The sequence below is a fragment of the Anser anser genome (genome assembly GCF_964211835.1).
Source record: "Anser anser genome assembly, chromosome: 8".
Taxonomy (NCBI): domain Eukaryota; kingdom Metazoa; phylum Chordata; class Aves; order Anseriformes; family Anatidae; genus Anser; species Anser anser.
The window spans coordinates 6,793,725-6,812,379 of NC_139728.1; the positions used below are offsets into that span (position 1 = coordinate 6,793,725).

The 18,655-nt window shown below is 39.1% G+C and overlaps 2 protein-coding genes across 5 annotated transcripts in view; one reads left to right on the forward strand and one right to left on the reverse strand.

Annotated features, from left to right (window-relative positions):
• Positions 1–18,655, reverse strand: part of CRB1 (crumbs cell polarity complex component 1) — a 101,413-nt gene that overhangs the window by 40,212 nt on the left and 42,546 nt on the right. The window lies entirely within an intron of this gene.
• Positions 1–18,655, forward strand: part of LOC310903668 (uncharacterized protein) — a 98,482-nt gene that overhangs the window by 24,863 nt on the left and 54,964 nt on the right. Inside the window, exon 4 of the mRNA XM_083847313.1 lies at positions 653–738. The gene's annotated coding sequence lies outside the window, so the exon portion shown is untranslated. The remainder of the gene's footprint in view (positions 1–652; positions 739–18,655) is intronic.

Genomic DNA, 18,655 nt, shown 5'->3' on the forward strand with positions numbered 1-18,655 from the left:
TGATATCTCTGAAATACTTATAAAGCGAGAGCGTCTTTCCCTGGGTTGCTATTTATACCATAACTCCGGTGTATGACAAACTACGCATTCAGATCTTTCAGATCTTTTTTTTTTTTTGGTAGTTTCCCATTTTAAAACTTTAACCATGGATCCTGAAGTCTCTCTCAACCTATCTTGTTTTATTTCCTCCACATTATAAACATTATATAAATAATTTTATCACTGAATGGGAAATTATCTCTGTAGTCCAGTAGTCAGGACTATGTGAGGTGGTATTCCAATGTATTTTTTTGGTTTTGCTCCCTATGCTGTAAGTTGTGAAGGATCTTGCAGGCAGTACATGACGTGGTGTTCATCTCCACTTGGGAAGTCCTGAGTGCTCTCTGGACCTCTGGTTTCATTCTCTGTTTTCATCCAGGAACTGCAGCCTGGCCCTGAGAAATAAATGTTGATTTTTTTTGCAAGCAGATGTTTTTCAATTTCTCCCCCTCCCTCAGGTCATTTGTTCATTAATTAGGAAATTCCTGACTTTGTTTCAAATGTGTTTTTAGGTTTACCAAAAGACCTGTACACAAGATACAATTTTGGATTTAGTTAATCTACTGTGCAGTTACTTCCATCGTGATGCTCAGAAAACTGCTTTTCCTTCCAGCCTACGATACAGACGTAGAGTGATTATTTCTATTATGAACACAAGTACCACGGTGTGAGAATGTCATCCAGACTCTTTGAAAGTAGGTAAGTAAGTTTTAAACAAAATAAAGTTAATGTTGGTAAGCTATTATACAAGTACTTGTCAGATGTCTGGTGCTACAGCTTGAAATAGCTGTAATGCTAAAAATGCATTTTTAGTTTGAAAATAACAAGAAAAAGTTGGAGGTTATCAGCCTCTTTTTACAACATGATCCTGACAAATGTTTTGAGGTAAGATTACGAACATATGCATTGTCAGCAAGTTGGGATAAACATACATTAACACAGCTCAGTGAAAACACTGAGCTGATGACGCTCCAAGACTGAAGAATGTCATACCAGGATATTTAGCAAACTGCTTGAAGCCATGTCAGAACCATCAGTAAGTTTTTTTTTGAACAAGTGTCAAGAAAAAGTGAGTTATAGAAGATGGTGGTTATGCTAATTATTGTAAGGTCTATAAGATAACAGTAATAAATACAATACTGTCTTTGATAACATTTTCATATACAAAATGAGGAAAATGATCTATATGAAACCACTATAAAAATGGGTTTAAAACTTGCATAATCCTGCACAGAAAGTAATTATCAGGAGTTATCACTGTTGAACTGGGACGCTCTGCTAAGTATGGTTTGGGATTGTCCTGTGTTTGCTGTAGTTGGTGTTTTCATAAAAGACGTGGATGATGGAATAGAAAGTTTGCTTATTAAGTTGTCTGTTAATGCAGGGTTAAGAGCAACTTTGTGTTAAAAATTAGCTTTTTGGATGAATTTAAGAAACTAGAGCAATGGTCTGAAAAAGGAAGGGCTAGCTAAGTTTGTATAGTCTCAGGCCAGAATAGTCATCAATCAAGTGGAATAATCACGTGAGCTTACAAAGCCTTGGTCACACTTTAGCAGGATTATTGAGTCCGCTTTTAGTTCTGCACTGCAAGGAAGGTTTGGATCAATTGGGAAGAAAAATTCAGAGAAGAGTAACGGGAATAATCATGGGTCTAGAAAATATGACTTATGAGGAGAGACTAAAAAAGTCATGCTATTCAGTCTAAAGACAAGAGGAGGAAAGGAGACCTGGTAACAGTCTTTCAGCACGGGAACACACTGTTCCCTGAGACCATAGTAAACAAGCAAAGAATTGCCCTGTCTGAATTTAAGAAGAGATTGGACTGTGCACTTAGGCACATGATCTGAACTTTTGGGTAGACCTGTGCGGTATCAAGAGTTGGACTTGATGATCCTTAAGGGTCCCTTCCAACTCAGGATATTCTATGATTCTATGATTCTAATTCGTGGAGTTGTGCATCACTAACGAAGATTCAAGTCAGACTTCAAGAAAATATTTTCCATGATGGTAAGGTAACAAAGCCCTGGCACAGGATGCCCAGTCGTGGCCATAGCATCTTGTTTGGTTCCTTAAACACGGGTTAGATAATAGAAGTGCAAAGTGTGACACAGGTCAGTTAATCCCATTCAAGTCAGATAGGCAAAACAACGTCTGCATATCTATTCTGTCAAGTCTATGTTTTCCATGATTCTGTGACTTCCTTGAATAAAATAATTCCCAGCAACTGAGCAGCAGTTGTGTCAAACTATATAAACATATGTTTATGTACACATATCTAGGTATAGAATGCAAATAGGAGTAAATGTTGGAGAAATTTAAACTCTAACAAACCATTTAGTACATGCTTTATGGAAGATGAAGACAAAGAGCCTGCAATAACACTTCCTCTGCCTATATTTTACAGTTTTGGAAGTGTCCGTTACAAAATCCTACTTTAGGCAGAAAGAACGTTTTTTGTTTTTTTTTGTTTTTTCAAGGGACTCATTAATCCTGAGCCCAGTGGAAAGATCTGGCAGTGCATATATTCCTCAGGCATCCAGGTCTTAGCAGACAATCATGAAAATTCTAACTTTGCCACATCTGTGCTGATAATTGCAAAGAGATAATTACTCTTTGCTGGAAGGAGGAAATGCACGTTCATGAGTAAGTAAGCGCAAGGAAATAAATTGACCATCTCTATGTCATCATAATTAAAATTCATGCTTCTGGGCATAAATCAGTTGTCATGGAGGTCAGGAAGGAGGTTTTTCTCTTATGTACATCAGTGTAGATCAAGTAAGGGGTATTTAAACGGATTATATTCTCCTATTTTCCTTCAGTAAAGAACTGGCCTATGTTGGATACTGAACTTAATGTGACCATTGATCTGATCTAGTATGGCAATTTTTTGTCACTGTTTTAGGAGGAAAAACTCATGTGAAATGAAAGGCAGAATACAAGGCTGAGCTGGAGCATATGGAAACTTGGCTACTTTAAAATAGGAGGATAATAAGCGTTTGCTACCATTGGGATAATTTGCACACGATACCTTTCACGCAGAATTCTAGTTTTGTAAAGTTGTAAGACTTGCTAGTTATTCCTTTATTGCAGACAAATTCACTATTCTGCTGTTTTTCCTTTTGACATTTGAAATGTACATATAAAGTTAATACTGGTTAGGAAAAAATATTGAAATAGAAATAGAGCTGAGCGACTTGGCTTATTCATTAAATATGTCACTCTAGCTGAGGAATATGGAATTCATAATGTGCCACGGTCAGTATGGCATGCTGTAACTTAATCTTTTCAAATTTTGCAGGCCTGAAGTTTCATAGACTAGTTTGAATTTTCAGTAAAAATAGTTTTCTTTTTTTAAAGCAGTAAAAAACCCCAATCCCTTAATCTCTTCAATCATTAAAGGGGTTTTTTTGAGAGCAGAAGTACTTGGAAATGTTTTTCCACTTGTTTCACATGTTTTGTCACACCTAAAACAGTTTTCATTTAAAAAAAAAAAAAGCCATGTAGGTGATTAGTTGTTTAGTGAGATCTGGTGTGTTTATTTTATTTTATAAATATTGGAAACAGCCGACTGATTTAAGCATTGGCTTCAGTTTCTGGGTAGCTCAGCCAGCCTTTTCCATGATCCTGCTTTGCAGGGCTCCTTTTGCAAGGTTGTGTGAGCGGCACAGCCAGAGGTCAGAAACATATAGGCTGTGAATGGCAAGGGGCCATGTCCTAGAAGGGCAGCATGGCAAAACTGTTGCTTGTAGCCTACACCTTCATCCCATATTTCGATTAACACAGCCAGCCATGTGGATCCAATTGTGGGATTAGGGTCTGAATCTGGAGTAAAGAGAAACGTGGTGAAGAAATATGTCCCTGCATGGCACTCATTTTCCTTTCATTTCCCTACTTCTAGAGTCAGCTTTATATATAGGTAAAAGAAGCAGCTGCTGTTGTGGATGACTGATGGATGTAGGAATGAAAACTGAGCAGTGGCAGCCCAGTTTTCCCAGGCAGCATCCTTCCTGAGTGGGTTTTCTGGTTGCAGTAACGTGCGTGCAGCTATGGCTGTGTCATTGACAGGAGCTAGGAAGGGCTGATGAGAGGAAGGAGGGCTGTGACAGGGAGAGCATGAGCATGGGGTGTGGCAGGTTAAAGTGGAGAAAGGTGATAGATAGATTAAAAGGAAAAATAAAAGAAATAAGACAAATTTAAGCGGAGAAAGATCATTTATAGAGGATACCATTAAGATAGAAGAGATTTCTTACTTAGCATGTAAAATTTTGGAGATTAAACTGATGAAAAAAGTAGAGAAAAATGTGAGAAGGATCTCAATATAAAGGAAAATGAAATAAAAGAATCAGTGGTACCCCCAAAGATACTTATGTTGGCATTTGAGATAGCCACACATAGGGGCGCATGGGTAGTAAGAGGAGCAAGCGTGTATATGTATGACCACAGATATATATAGGAAATGTAAAGGAATGCTTAAAAAGACTGCAGATCATATATGGGGTCTATACAGTGATCGGACCTAAAATATAGAAGTGCAGAAAGGAGACAACAGGAGCAATGCCAAAGACAAATGACTGAAAAAAAAATTATAAAAATAAATAAGTCCTTGCATTTTTGTAAGGAAATAAAGGTAGTCATGTGCAATGGAGCAGAGAAGTCCGGTCACCTGGTCCAAACCTCCACTCAAAGCAGGGTCAGGACACCATCCAGAGAAGAAACTGGAATGGTTACTGGGTTTCAGAGAATTTGATGAATTTATACCCGGTTATGCATTAGGTATTTGGAAGCCAAAGACAGTTATTTTGTATTCTGCTTCCAGAACATTTTTTGTGTGTTCTTTAAGCTGAAAAGAGTATAGATAATTCAGGTATTTTTCATGTTTTACCTTTCAGAAGACTGTGGTAAGACTGCTGAATTCAAAGCATTAATGATCTGATTTGCATTTTTTGTAGATTTATGAGCTTGTACATACAGATGATGTGTGTGCATTTGAACTGAAGTGTATCCAGAGGGATCTTAAGACAACCAATACCTTTGAGTTGTTTAATTAGATTGTACAAGGTCATGTTTCATTGACTTAAAAATCTGTTTGGAGCATATGATTCACTTTGGAATTGGAAAACAAATTAATTTTCACTCCTACAAACACTTAAGGGCTTTAAAAGAGTGCTTGCTGTTGATGAACACATCCATTGAGAAATGTAGGCTGCATCTAGTCTCCCCTAAGAGGGACTTTTCTACCTTGTCTCTTGTTGGCTGTTTCCTGTTTGTTTTAACTGAGGTGGGCAAGCACAGCCACTGCGCTGCTTGGTGTGGAACGGCTTCTGCCCAGGAAACGGGGCTTTGAAAATATTCAGTCATTTGCAAGATTTTTCATTTTGCTAAAACCAGTGTGAGCGTCCACAACTCACAAAAGGATTGCATTTACATAACTTCACTGTCTGTCGATATTAAAAGAATCTGAAAAAGCCATCAGGCTAGAAAATCATAGTTTTAATTGGGCCTATAGAACTTAACTGAGAATGGAGACCCCAGAATAGAAAAACGTAAAATATGTACAAGTGAACATACATAGCATGCGTGTGCATGCTGTGTGTATTTTAAGCAGTGTATAATATAGTTGTATAAATTGCATGAAGATTTTCTCTATTTACGGCTTGTACAGTTACGTTTCTCTGTTCTTGCCTGATGTATTTGAACATCCTTTCTTGTCGCTTTATAGGCAGAAAATCTAGTCTTTTACACCAAACTAAGTTTTTATAAGGCTGTTACTCTACCTGATGGGTTTTCTTTCTTGTGTAAATAAGCTTTTGCTTGCTATAGGCTAGATGGAGATGCAAAAGACCTTGGATTGTAGACTGTCATCTTTCAATCAAATTTAATAGCAGTGGGAATAGTAGATCATGCTCTCCTGACTTTTTCATTTCTCTCATGCCCTTCAACATGAGTTCTTTCGCAGTGTGAAAACTCACCTGAACAATGGCATTGTTTATCCAAGGTTTTGTAGGCTTAACATATCTTGAAGCTGCGAAGTGTGACACCCAAACTAGCTTCATTTTCAGTAGATCGCATAACCATCCCAATGGCAAAGTGATAACATGGACTTCAGCTAATATTTTATGTGCATGCCATAGACTTGTGACCATCATTTTCAGGGATTACCTGGGTCATATTACAGGTGTGTGATTTAGCTAGATTAAATCCAGCTTTTGTTTGTCTTCAGATGCTACAAATAACTTCATACTGCTGTGCAGACATACTTTACAACGCACTATTTAAATAATTTTCTCTATTTGTTACTGTAGGTTGTATTGAATGCAATGTTCTGGCCTCACACACAGGCCTACTAACAGATTCTTAATCCTCTTTGTTAAGAAAATATAGTGCCCACAGCCATAATAGTATTGATCATTATTATACACTGTAACAGTGTCATGTTGTTACCACAGCTAGACTCCAAGAATTACAGCGGTGGGAGAGCAATCTGAATCAGATCCACCAAATCTATTTCTAGCAGTTAATTATCAGCACAAAGGAGTTGTCTATACTAGCCTTCTTTTCTTTTATGAGACAGTTTTTGGAAAGTGCAAAATTCAGTGTCAACCAGGGAAAGAGTGCTTTCCTTACTCCATTTCTCTCAAACGATCAGCAGAAGTCCTTTTCTAAATTAATTTATTTTTTTTAAAGGTAACAACACCCAGATGGTCAGTAAAAGGCTTGCTTAACTTCTTTGAACTTCTCCTTATTCCTGAAGAAATCAGTCAGGATGCCTGAACAGAGATGGGTTATGCCTTATAGCCACCTGGGTTTATTTCAAAGAGTCCAAATGAGCAGAGATAAGAATATTAGGTCTTATCACTTCTGTTCCTCTTATTGGCAAACCTTGAATAATTAAAAGCTAGATGCTACAGGGAACAATTCATGTAAAAGAGCTTTTACCTAGTGCATCACATAGAACTAGATTTGTTGTTCACTTTACCAACTTGTTTTTATTGCTCAGTGTCCAAACATACTTTTTGTTTCCTTGAGAAGACCATAGACCTGGGATTCATCAGTGGTAACTAATTGCCAGCAAAGTATAAACCTTCCAAGTCCAATCCAAAAAAAAAAAAAAGAAAGAAAAAAAAAGAAAAGAAAAGAAAAATGCATTAGAGATCATTCTTTTGTTGATTGTGGATTTAAATGGGAATTTTACAATGTATACAAAATTGGGAAGAGCGGTGGATACACCAGATGGTTGTGCTACCATTCAGAGGGACCTCAGACTGGAGAAACAGGCAATCTTCAGACCCTGATGAAGTTCAGTGAAGGGAACTGCAAAGCCCTGCACTTGGAGAGGCGCAATCCCATGCACCAGGAGGTGCACCAGGCTGATTGGCTGCAACGCTGGTGAAAAAGTTGACCATGACCCAGCAACGTGCTCTTGCAGCAAAGAGGTCCAACAGCTTCCTGGGCTGTATTAGGGCAAGTGCTGGCAGGAGGTCAAGGGAGGTGACCCTTTGCCTCTCTCAGCACTGATGAGACCACATCAAGTCTAGGTCTGGGCTCCCCAGCTACAAGAAACAAGTGGCCGTCCTGCAGCAGGTCCAGCAAAGGACGATGAAGGTGATTAAGAGATAGGAAAGTCTGTCTGTGAGGAAAGGCTGAGAGAGACAGGGTTGTTCAGCCTGGGGAGGAGAAGGCTCAGTGCGGGGATCTTCTCAGTGCATGTAAATACCTGCGGGGAAGGGAGAAAAGAAGACTCTTCACAGTATAGAACCCAGGGAAGGCACAAACTGCCCTAGCTTACCCTGCTTAGAGCAAGGGGTTTGCACTAAATGATTTCAAGAGATGTCTTCTGATTTCAACAGTCATATGATTCTGTGATGTCTCTCTCTATATATACATACAAACTTATCTTTTCAAGAAAGGATGGTATTACTGGTCTGCACCATCATTGCGGGCAATTGAAGAGAAAGTAAATTTTAAAGGCATGAAATAGTTTTCCAAAGCAAAAAAATAATAATAATGATTAAAACTTCTCCTAACCTTCACCTGTTTCTTCTCCTTGAAAATCTATATTTTGTTTGGGCTTGCTCACATGATTGCTTTCATGAATACAAGTCTACTTAAGACCTGATCACATAACTGTGAGTCCCAGTTGTGGTGATAACCTGCTTTTATATTCAAAATGCTGTATGTTGTCAAATAATTGTTTACAATGGGAACAGTGGGAAATCTGAGACATGGCTGTAATGTAAAAATTAAGAATATTTGGATTCTTTAATCCCTTCACCCTGTATATAGGCTTGGCAGTGTTAATTCAAGAAGGTTTATAAGATTATGTGTACATGACGGCCCTGAGGATTTTCATCATTGTGATTTTCCTTCCAACTCTTTTTTTTTTTTTTTGAAGAGCGTAATGACCTATGACAACCAAGCTTTATTCTCTGTGGAGTCTGACATTGCTTCTGTTTAATGGATCGGACAGTTTATGATACATCAGTACAAGGCACTTTCTTTCCCGCGTCATCCTAGGGTACCTCTTCAATATTTCCCATCTGTGCTGACCTGTGCAATCAAGAGGTCATGTCCTGAAGTCAAACCCAGAATCGAAACACTCACTTCTACCACAGGCCAGACTATTAATGTAACCCATTTAATTTACATCAAGTTGGAACTTGACATTCAATTTCTCAGTCCAGAAGCAATTACTTTTAAAGGAACATGCCAACAATATTGCTTGGCTTAGAATAGAGAAAGTTCAAAAGGGTAAGAAAAGTTTCACACCATAAATAAAGAATTGATTATACTTGAAAACAAAGTTTGTAATTACTACTGACGTTTCTGAGCCTAGATGAGGTGCCTTTTATGCTTTAAAAACTGATTTCATTTATGCCAATGGCATTATGGGAAACTTATGTAAGGGTCTAAAATAGTCCTTTGCTGGTATTTTAAGGACCAAGAAGAAAACATGAATATTTTTGTCAAGGGAGAGTGCAAAATTCATGGTGGGTGCTTAGCATTTAGCAGGACTGGAAGTCCTCTGCCTTCTTTCACCCAGATAGCTCCACCAACAGGACTACTAGCATAATCAGCAAAGCCCAATACTTTGGGATGAAAATTTTGTTGTTATTCTTGTGCGAAAGCCAAGCCTCCAAGGTGCTAACAATTTTTAACTGAGAGTAGCCCTGATCTGGATCATCAGATTATTCTTCTGTACTTAAAACCCTGGTGCTTGTTTTTTCCATATTTTTTGCAGCTCTGAGTGGACTTTGCATGATGGGCCGAAGACCTATATCCCTGAAGTCCATGCAGAAGGCTCTGCTACTCAAACTGTGCAGGGTGAAATCTGAAACTTTATAGTAAGAATTTGGACTAGTAAATAGGGTTCATCACAAACACTTTGAGCAATAGCACCTACCAGATTAGGCTCTAATGACTGCGTTGAAATATCAACTTAAACTAGGTTTTTGCTAATGCGTAGCAGATGCTACAAATGCACAGTATTTCATGCTCCCTCTACTGGCTAAGAGCTACAGGAAGAGTACAGAGACCTTAGCTCTGCTGGTACTAAAATGCTGATGCTAGTTTAAATAAATTGCATATTTTCACATATTAGGTCAGCTTATGCTATTTTGTGGGTAATACAAATAGCAGTTTACTAAGTAAAGCCCTTCGCTGAGGATGAATCAGAATGCCATCCCACTGCTGTGGGTTATTTGGAGAGGTTAATATGTAAGAAGTGGTATTTCAAAGGTATGTAAAAAATCTATGGGCATGAAAACAGAGTAGTTAAGCTGTATAAAACCTGTAAACTATACCATAACTAAGTGATAAATGGCTTTACACTTTTTTCTTTTTTTTTTTTTAATGCCACAGCCAGGTAACAGCAGCCTGGATACTTTAATCATAAATAATTTTACTCACACATCTTGACTTTTTTTCTGAATATTGGCCAATACTGCTGGCATAACAAATATATACAGGTTTGGCACGCAAACATTACACATTTCCCACTGTCAGAAGCCATGCAGTTAAAATAATTAATTAGTAATGAAGACCAACGTAAACTCTGCTTATTAATAAACATATATATTGCATGATTCAAATCTTGAAGAAACGAATGAAGACAAATCTTTCATTCTTACCACAAAACAATCCAGCCAGAAACCTGTACACTTCAAAATAGAAATGATGAAAGTTTTGGACCTTTTTAATTAGTGATCAAAGAAAGGCTTTCTATAAGCAGAACAACAAAGTACTCTGAAGCAGCTATTATGTACGTAACTACGTATATGTGTATGTATATAGACATACTAGTATATATGTGCATGTGTACACATGTATTCTTACATGTGTAAGCATATGATTCAGAACTACTTGTCCTTGTGTTATTTTTGAATGAACTCCTTCAGCTTCTCTAATGTCACTCCTTATTTCCGCTGTTATGAAGGGAAAGAAGTAATGCCTTTTAAATGTTTGGCTGTATAATTTACTGTATTTCCAATAAACTAGATTTTAATAGGCTTCACAATAGTGAGATAATTAAGGCTGTTTTCAAAATCATCTATTAAGTAAAACATTGAACTATTAAATTGGGTCATTTTTTTATCACTTGACATTTGACCTTAAATATTCTTTTAATTAGAACATATTGAGGAAGTAAAAGATATTAGTCCCATAGCACAGGTCTTCTATTTACTGTCTACTCATTAAGCACTTTCTACAGATAAGTGGAAACTGTACAATGTGTAGATTTAAAGTTTGTTTCGGTTTGAAGAGTAAGTTGTGCATCTGCTTGACTTTGCAACTTGACTGTAATTTGACCAGAATGATGTAGCTTTATAGGATGCAACACTGAAAAGCATGTGCTATAAAGTAGATGCTGAGGTGGAGAATCAAATTCTTAGGAGGATCAGCAAAGTTCTGCTGTCAGTTCAGTATATGCAATGCCTTCGGTTTGTGTACAGTTATAACTTCAACCACACTTTAAACTTTGCTTTCATTAGCAGTTGTCCTTGTTTTCAGTCTGTGTGCATCCACAGTGCAGCTCTGTGTATGTGCAAGAAACACCTCTCCTGAGGAAGCATACAGGATTATCTGTAATGCCAGGGTGCGGGAGACATGTAGAACTAGCATCAGCGCACAGACCAGGAGATACACAGCAGTTTCTGTCTATATTAGGGAAATGATGGCTACTGTTTTTTCAGTAACAAAAAGGGTACAGCAAAGTGAGTCCTATGTTTGGTTCCAGGCTGCATAACACCTCGCTGAACTATTATGCTCAGGCAAAGCAAACAAGAAATGAAAAGGCTAGAGAGACTGTTCAATAGGGAAAGGTGGAACTGAGTGGGTTCATAAGCTCAGCCAAGAGGTGGCTAAACTCGATTATAGGAGACTATAAATATCACAGATATACCAATTAAAAAGCTAGGAAAGGTTTATTCACAATATTCAGAAAGAAATAAAAAAGATAAGTAGGCACAGCCTGAATAAACCCCCAGGAGGAAAATTCTTACTGAATATTTGGACTGTTTTTAGCAAATAGTCAGTCATATAATCGAATGACCCACTAGGAAGGACTGTCATGAAAATAATGAGTGCTTGAAAAGCATTATTCCTGCTGCCAAATAATATACAACTGTCTTTTTTTCTTTTTTTTTCTTTTTTTTTTTTTTTTTTTCTAAGAGCACTTTCTGCAAGTACTGGACTTAGGATTCCTTACATCTAAGGATGTTTTCTGTCTGTTTATTGCAAGACCTGAGTGCTCATGGCTGAAAATCCATTCATCCCTTCCTCCTCTTGTTCAAGGAAAAAAGCTTTTCATGCTAGAAAGTGTGTATGTGCAACAATGTTTAACACAGAGAGATGTGCCAGATTTCAAAACATCCACTGCTTGCAGGCTCTGTCAATCACGTCGGACTACATTACACAACTTCGCATATCAGTGTAACTAGAGAAAATAGATCATAGTAATGAAGGGTCAGCTGTGAAATTTTAAAGAATAAAACCCTACACTTGTTCTGAAAGTAATATTGGTAGATGCTTCCTAGCATTTTTAATTCCCTGTATTTCTAACTCGAAAGAAACAAACTAAATAAACCCTTGATTTTTGTGCATTCTTTTGGTGCTGAATAATGCAGAAGTGAAGGCTGTGATCTCTGTATATTTCCAATGCAACTTGCAACAAAGAGAGTTATTTCTCAAATAATACATATTCCTCATGACAAAATATATTTAGAGCCCTAATATAGCTATGTATGATTCTCAGAGTTGCAAACAAATTGTCAAGTCTTGGGGCTAATTCTGAAAATTTTTGTCATGAAGAGTTCCAGAGCTCCTTTCTTAATGATCACAGCTCAGCTTTTACATAATTTTTACCTAGAGTATGATTGCCTGTAAAACTACTCTTCCATCAAATGGTTCTTTCCTACAACAGGAATAATAAGGACAAGCAGAAGCTTTCAACAAAGCTGCATTTTATTACATTAAAAGGGGTCCTTTGCATAGCTGGTGCCCATGCTAAGTTCACATTATGTATCTAGGATCTGAAACTATTTCAGTCTCAACTTAGAGCACATCGGATATAGTAACTGGATCTGATAATGATGTACACGTATTTTAAATGCATTCTTGTGAAGCTCCACTGTTCATTAGGTAACATCATAGCTTATGAACATATTGGACTGCAGTCTTTTTTTCCATATTTCTAAAGTGGGAGTAATACTTATGTACTTCACAGTAATGGTATATATGGATTTGCTTGTATTCACGAACTGTTCCGATTTCAGTGAGTTTAAATCCAATTTGCAGAATATTGAGGTAAATACAGAACAAGTCATAACTTTCTTCAGATATAACCAAACTTCCAGTGCTGCTATCCGTGTTGTAAGAGGTATGCTTCTTTTATGGTGCAGGGTGTGCAAACTGCAAGTGCAACCTCAGCTTTTCTTCCAGGGGGGCTATCCAGAGACAAGCTAATCACACTAAGTCCATAATGAGTTTGGTCTGGAAGTTAAGCATGTGAGAAGTGATTAGTGCTTATTGCAAAGAAAACAGCCTGACGAATAGTGAATAAAGAGCCAGGCAAGAAACTGGTGAATATGCTGCACTCCTCGATACTGAAACCGTTCGCAAAGCTGTCTGCCTGTTTCCCTGGAGTTGTGCACAAGCCAGGGCTAAAGGACACGCACTGTGATTCAAAGAGAATATCCTGAACCGTTCCAAAAACTAAGAAAAAAGAGGAGATGGAAGAACTCAATGACAAAAGTAGAGGAGGAGAGGGAAAACTGAAAAGGAATCAAATCTGATGACAACATGAAGAACTCCTTACCAGGATGCTGCAGATTGAAGAAAGGTTAAAAAGTATTAGAGAATAGAGAATAGGATCATTAAAGCCTGTCCAAATGTTCTTTCAAGATCAGAGGCTTTAGGAGAGATTGAAAACGTACTTTAAAGTGCTAATTGTCTTTTTTTTTTTTTTTTTGTGTAGGGTTTTTACAGGCAGCAAGTGCCTGCCAGGCCCTGAGGGCATCCTGTGTTGGTACAGTGCTTGCTAGGCTGGTCTTGTAGTGCTGGAGCTGCCAGGGGCTGGCTGGGAGCAGTAAGACAAGGTCCTCCCCCTCCTTCTACCCTGTGATTTTGAACACATGAATGTATGAAGGAGTTCACTTCACAGTGTTGGGAACACAGATAGACAGGGCAGCACTGTAGAAGTAGCTTTAGGAGAATAGGAACTTTTTCCCCATGTTCAGAAAATGGCAACACCTTTCCATGTTTTGCTGCACAACTTCCCAGTGCCAGCAGGCCACTTAAAGAGTCTGATTTTTTTTAAGGGATCCTTTCACAGCAGTCTAACAGTGTGAAGGGTTGATTATTATTTCTAGTGATTATGAATTGAATTTGGAGGGAAAAGATATATGCCCTTAACAGCCTCTCTAGAGTTTCCAAACTGGTAAGAAACCTAGGTATCCATCAAACTCTAATTCTTTTTATTTGTTTGTTTGTTTCCCATGTTTTACTTGTATTTCTCCTTACTGTATTTCTCCTTAATAATAATTTCTCCTTAAACCAGCTCACCCTGAATGACTGCTTGATAGTAGCACCGTTTTCCTTTTTAAACCTTTGATTGTATAGGAATAATCACAAGCTGACAGCACCTCCTGACCTTTTGGTTTTGAACTTGAATACTCACTTTGCCTGCAGGGGCAGCCTGAGTCCCACTGAAAAGGTAGGAGGTGCCATGGACACCTCCCTAACTTGGACTGGAGGCAGGATCATGAAATTATTATGCAGAATCCATGTGCTCGCCATCTCTTTCTTTCTCCCTCTGGAACAACCGGGTGCTGCCATGATCCACCCTGCCACAGTCATCTGTTAAGACGTGTGGTTGCACAGCCGTAAGCTCCCTCAGCAGTCATTCTTGTCGACCTACCCTACTGCTTTCTTTGTCAAATTCACTGCCAAGCCATTTTCACAATCACTTCAGTGAAGTGCCACCTTGACCTCCTGGGCCATTTCTTTGGCTGACAAGCCACAAAGTGAACCTGGCATGACTAGGCATAGTGATCATAGTGCAGATGGGTCTCTTTGACCTAACTTGCTATAGCTTGTCAAGTTTGGCTACCCGTTGTTATATATTTTTGGCCTATAAAAGACCGGGAGAAAGTGCAGCGCTCTGTTTTCCTTCTCTATCAGTGGAAAAGCCCTCCCAGAGACAATGAACTGCTACAGTAATCAGGAAGAACCATGTCTTTTCCCTTGGGACTTTGAAGAATTTAATATCGGGAGGGATCTAAAAAATTATTTTCACAAAAGAGGATTGGGAAGGGAGCAGAAAAAGCCTACCAGCTCAAGCCAGCCCAGCTTCTCTCTTCTTTTGTCTCCCTACAATGAAAAAAGTCATGGTTTTTCTCTGTATCTCCTTTTTTCTCCTGATCCTTTCCTTGGGCAAAGAAAAGGAAAGCAGGTGAATGCCCCTTGAATAGTCTTGTCTTATAAGTCTTCAGAATCAAGATAAAATAACCTTTTAAACTGTGATGATGGCCCATGAAATAAAGTTAATTAACCTGCTGTGACAGAGGAAGGATTGACTGCTGTGGTGTGAACAGCTGAAGGACAGATGAGGAAATAAAGAAAAAAATTGGAGTTTGGGGACAAGATGAGAACTCTGCTATACATCTGATTTCATTTTTGTAAGACACATCACGTTATACATCTAAGATAGGTGGCATCTCTGTGATCATTGTACTAATGGTTCAGAATAGGATTTTTTTAAAAAAAGGAAACCTTACACATATGTGCGTGTTTTAAGCTTCCCAAGTTAGCAACAATGTACCTAGTATCCTACCCATTATTGGTAAATAATATTTATGTTTTGTATAATACTGTCACGCACAAAAAGGAGGCTAGAGGAGAGAGCTATGGCTGGCTGAGACAGTCTGCCATGACATCTGCCAAGTGGTCTGCCTGTAGCAGCATCTAAAGATGTGCAGAGAAATGGAAGCCTGATGCTTTGTGTGCCTGTGTTTCTTTCATCCTGGCTGAAGTGCAAAACCAGAGTCCAAATGAATCAGTTTTTAAGCACTGGTCCCATGACGTTCACAGTTCAGTATTCGAGTTGAGGTTTTCTTTAGTTAGCTGAGTGCTCAGTACTCTCCCATACTGGCCATTTATCTGCCTCATCTTCTGGCTCCAGGAGACAGTTTCTTTCCCTCATGCATATGCCAGAAATTCAACACACATACGACACCAGTCTGATCGTATCATTTTCTCTTGCAGCAGTCCAACAGACTGGGAAAGGGGCCAAGGAGATTTAAAAGGGAAAAACAGGAAACAAGACAAACAAACAAAAAGGGCAAAGAAATGCTCAGGAACTCTTCACGCCAAAGCAAGCAGCAGTGCCGGTGGCGTAGCTGGCACATGGCAGATAACAAGACACCAGAAGCGTCAAGGTCCTCATCAGCCAGCGCTCGTTTGCATGTTGGCAGGCAGCAGGCACCCTGCCTACAAAGGGGTTAGTGGGCCCTGCTCCTCTGACACTCCTGCTGAAGCCAAAGGGATGATCTTCAGCCCTGCTGGTGGCACTGTCCCACCTGGGGGCCGCTGTTGAGGCATGGGGAGCAGGACCGCCTGCCTCGCACGCTCACCTCTTCTTGGGCTCAGCTCAGCACTGGAATGTGTCACTTGACAGAGCTTGCAGGTTCAGAGAGTCTTGACTTCTGACATGGTGTTAAGTTTATTACAACCTGGTGAAATGAGTCACTACCAAAGCCATAGCTCTGCTTTCCGCCTTTCCCACGTGTTTTCATGAGGAAAGTGAGAAGCTGAACCTTTCAAATAACACTCTGTTTAAAAAATGTGCAGTGTTAGAGCAATACAATATATCTGTGATACGAAAGGATAAAGTTCTAGGATAACTGCTGCCTTTAGCTAGCAGTAACAAATCACAAGACCTTAAAAAGAAAGCTCAGTCTATTAAAAGTACTTTTGTGCTAGGGGGCCAGCAGACCAAGGTAAGATCAAAAATCTAGGGCTTGCTACTGCAGAAGTATTGAAACCTCTTGAAATCTGAGTATCCCCAGGCCCTTTGATTTAGAAGGGAGCTGGAGAAGTTTAACCCTTTGTAGAAGCACCTCAAGAATCTTCTGTCTTTGATGTGGGATAAGGCATATATCTAATGGACTCAAAAAAATTCCTGGCTGGGATAAATTTGCCACACCAGGATTATTACTTTGTATTATTTAGAATCAAATTGCATAAACAATTTCCTCAGCCTCTCCTTGTAGGACATGCCTTCAGCTCTTCTGACATGCAAGGAGGCTGGGGTTCATTTTGAGCACTTTCCATTCTCAGATTACCTGGGGGAAGGAGAAAGGCCAGAGAGAAATGCTCAGTGCTAATAGGAGGACTGGGGAGGCTAGATGTATTGTACCTAAGGGCATTGCTGAATTCCCGACCTTTAGCAATGGTGTTATTCCCATGCAAATCAGTTTCCTCACATTAGCTCAATCTCTACCAGCCAGGTCTTGTTCAGCTGTTAGAGCACAGCCTAGGACCCCAGGGATGCTTGCTGCCAGCTAGAGCAATACTGCTGTTTTCTCTACAAATATGCAAGTTACCTGACTACCTTATATTTCAGACAGGCCAGGAAGAAAACAATTTAAAATTTAGACCATACTGAAAAAGGCAGTGAATGAGCTGACAAGAGTAGCAAGATTAACCTTGTCTTGACATTAGTTTGCAGCCCATCGCTGAAAGGCATTTCACCAGCAGCTTTTACAACCACCCCAGTTAAAGGTGGTTCTTCCTGGTTCCAGCTGTCTAAGCGCACTGTTTGCTAAGAATAATTTATATATATATATTTTTTTTTTTTGGGGGGGGGGGGTGTTTTCTGTGTATGTTTTTTGTTTGTTTGTTTTGTTTTTGCTAATGACATTTATATATAGCATCCAGCAGGTATACGGATAACTGAACTTATATGAAGGCTTTATGTAAAGTCATTTGCATATGATATTAGCAGGAATTGCAGAGTCTCTAAGACTTCTGTCAGCCACGCTATCTCTGGAAAGCTTTCAATTTTATTTAGGAGCTTATCTAGTAAAAAAAATAATTTAAGATTAATAGATTTAATAGATTCTGACACTTTTTTTTTTCATTAGATCATGAATCTCAATCATTTAGAGTATGCCTGCACGTGTCCACTGACCCCTGGGGGAGTAAGGGAGCCCCCCTGTGTGACTAAAACCAGCAGAATCCTGACCCAAATCAGGCAAACAAGGCAGGTGTAGGCAATAGAAGGAAGTGGGAGGATAAAGAACGGTGATGGCTAAACAAGGAACCACCTTCTGAGTAGTCATGCAGAGCATGGGAGGTTTTAAAACAGAGCAAGAGGGGAAGGAAAAGAAGCCTGACAGCTGGACACCGCTAGAAGGAAGCAAAGAGAAAGAAGTAGCATTTGAAGAGAAGCTGAAAGAGGTAATGGTCATAACAAGCCTGAGCAGAAGCCTGACGTTATGCTCTCTCAGGCAGAACAAAAGTACAACAGCAACACTTAGTGACAGGATAGGGAAGGACAGTTATGGGGACGGAGCAGAACAAAAGCAAACAGGTCTCACCGTGCCTTTGAAGAAAAATCAATTGGGAATTCAGAGCACAAGTTGTACTCTCTGTATGCTTTTGTATCTGCTAAGCTGCAGAGATCAGTCGTGCAGCCTGGTGGGAGACACAGGGGAAGTTTAGCAGCTGTGCAGGAGATGAATGGAATGAGAAAGTGAAGACCAGTTAAATTAATCCAGCTACTAATTACATTCTCTACAGAAAAAGTAACAGAATGGAGTGGAGACTCTACACCCAGAACCAAAGCCACCTTGCTAGTGTCTGTGCAAAATAGTACAGGGTGTGTTAAACACAAAACTTAGCACGTCTTTCTTAAGATTATGACTATCTGCATTTTTTTTTGTTCTCTTCCTAAGAACACAGCTGCACACATAAATTATTTTTCATTTAAGCTGTACAACATCATCAACACGTTAGATTGCAACATCTTTTATAAATCTGGTGTTACGCTCACACGGAGGAGTGCTCCTGGCAGTCCCCAGTGCTACTGTGTAGAAGTACAGCAGTAGTGTAGAGACAA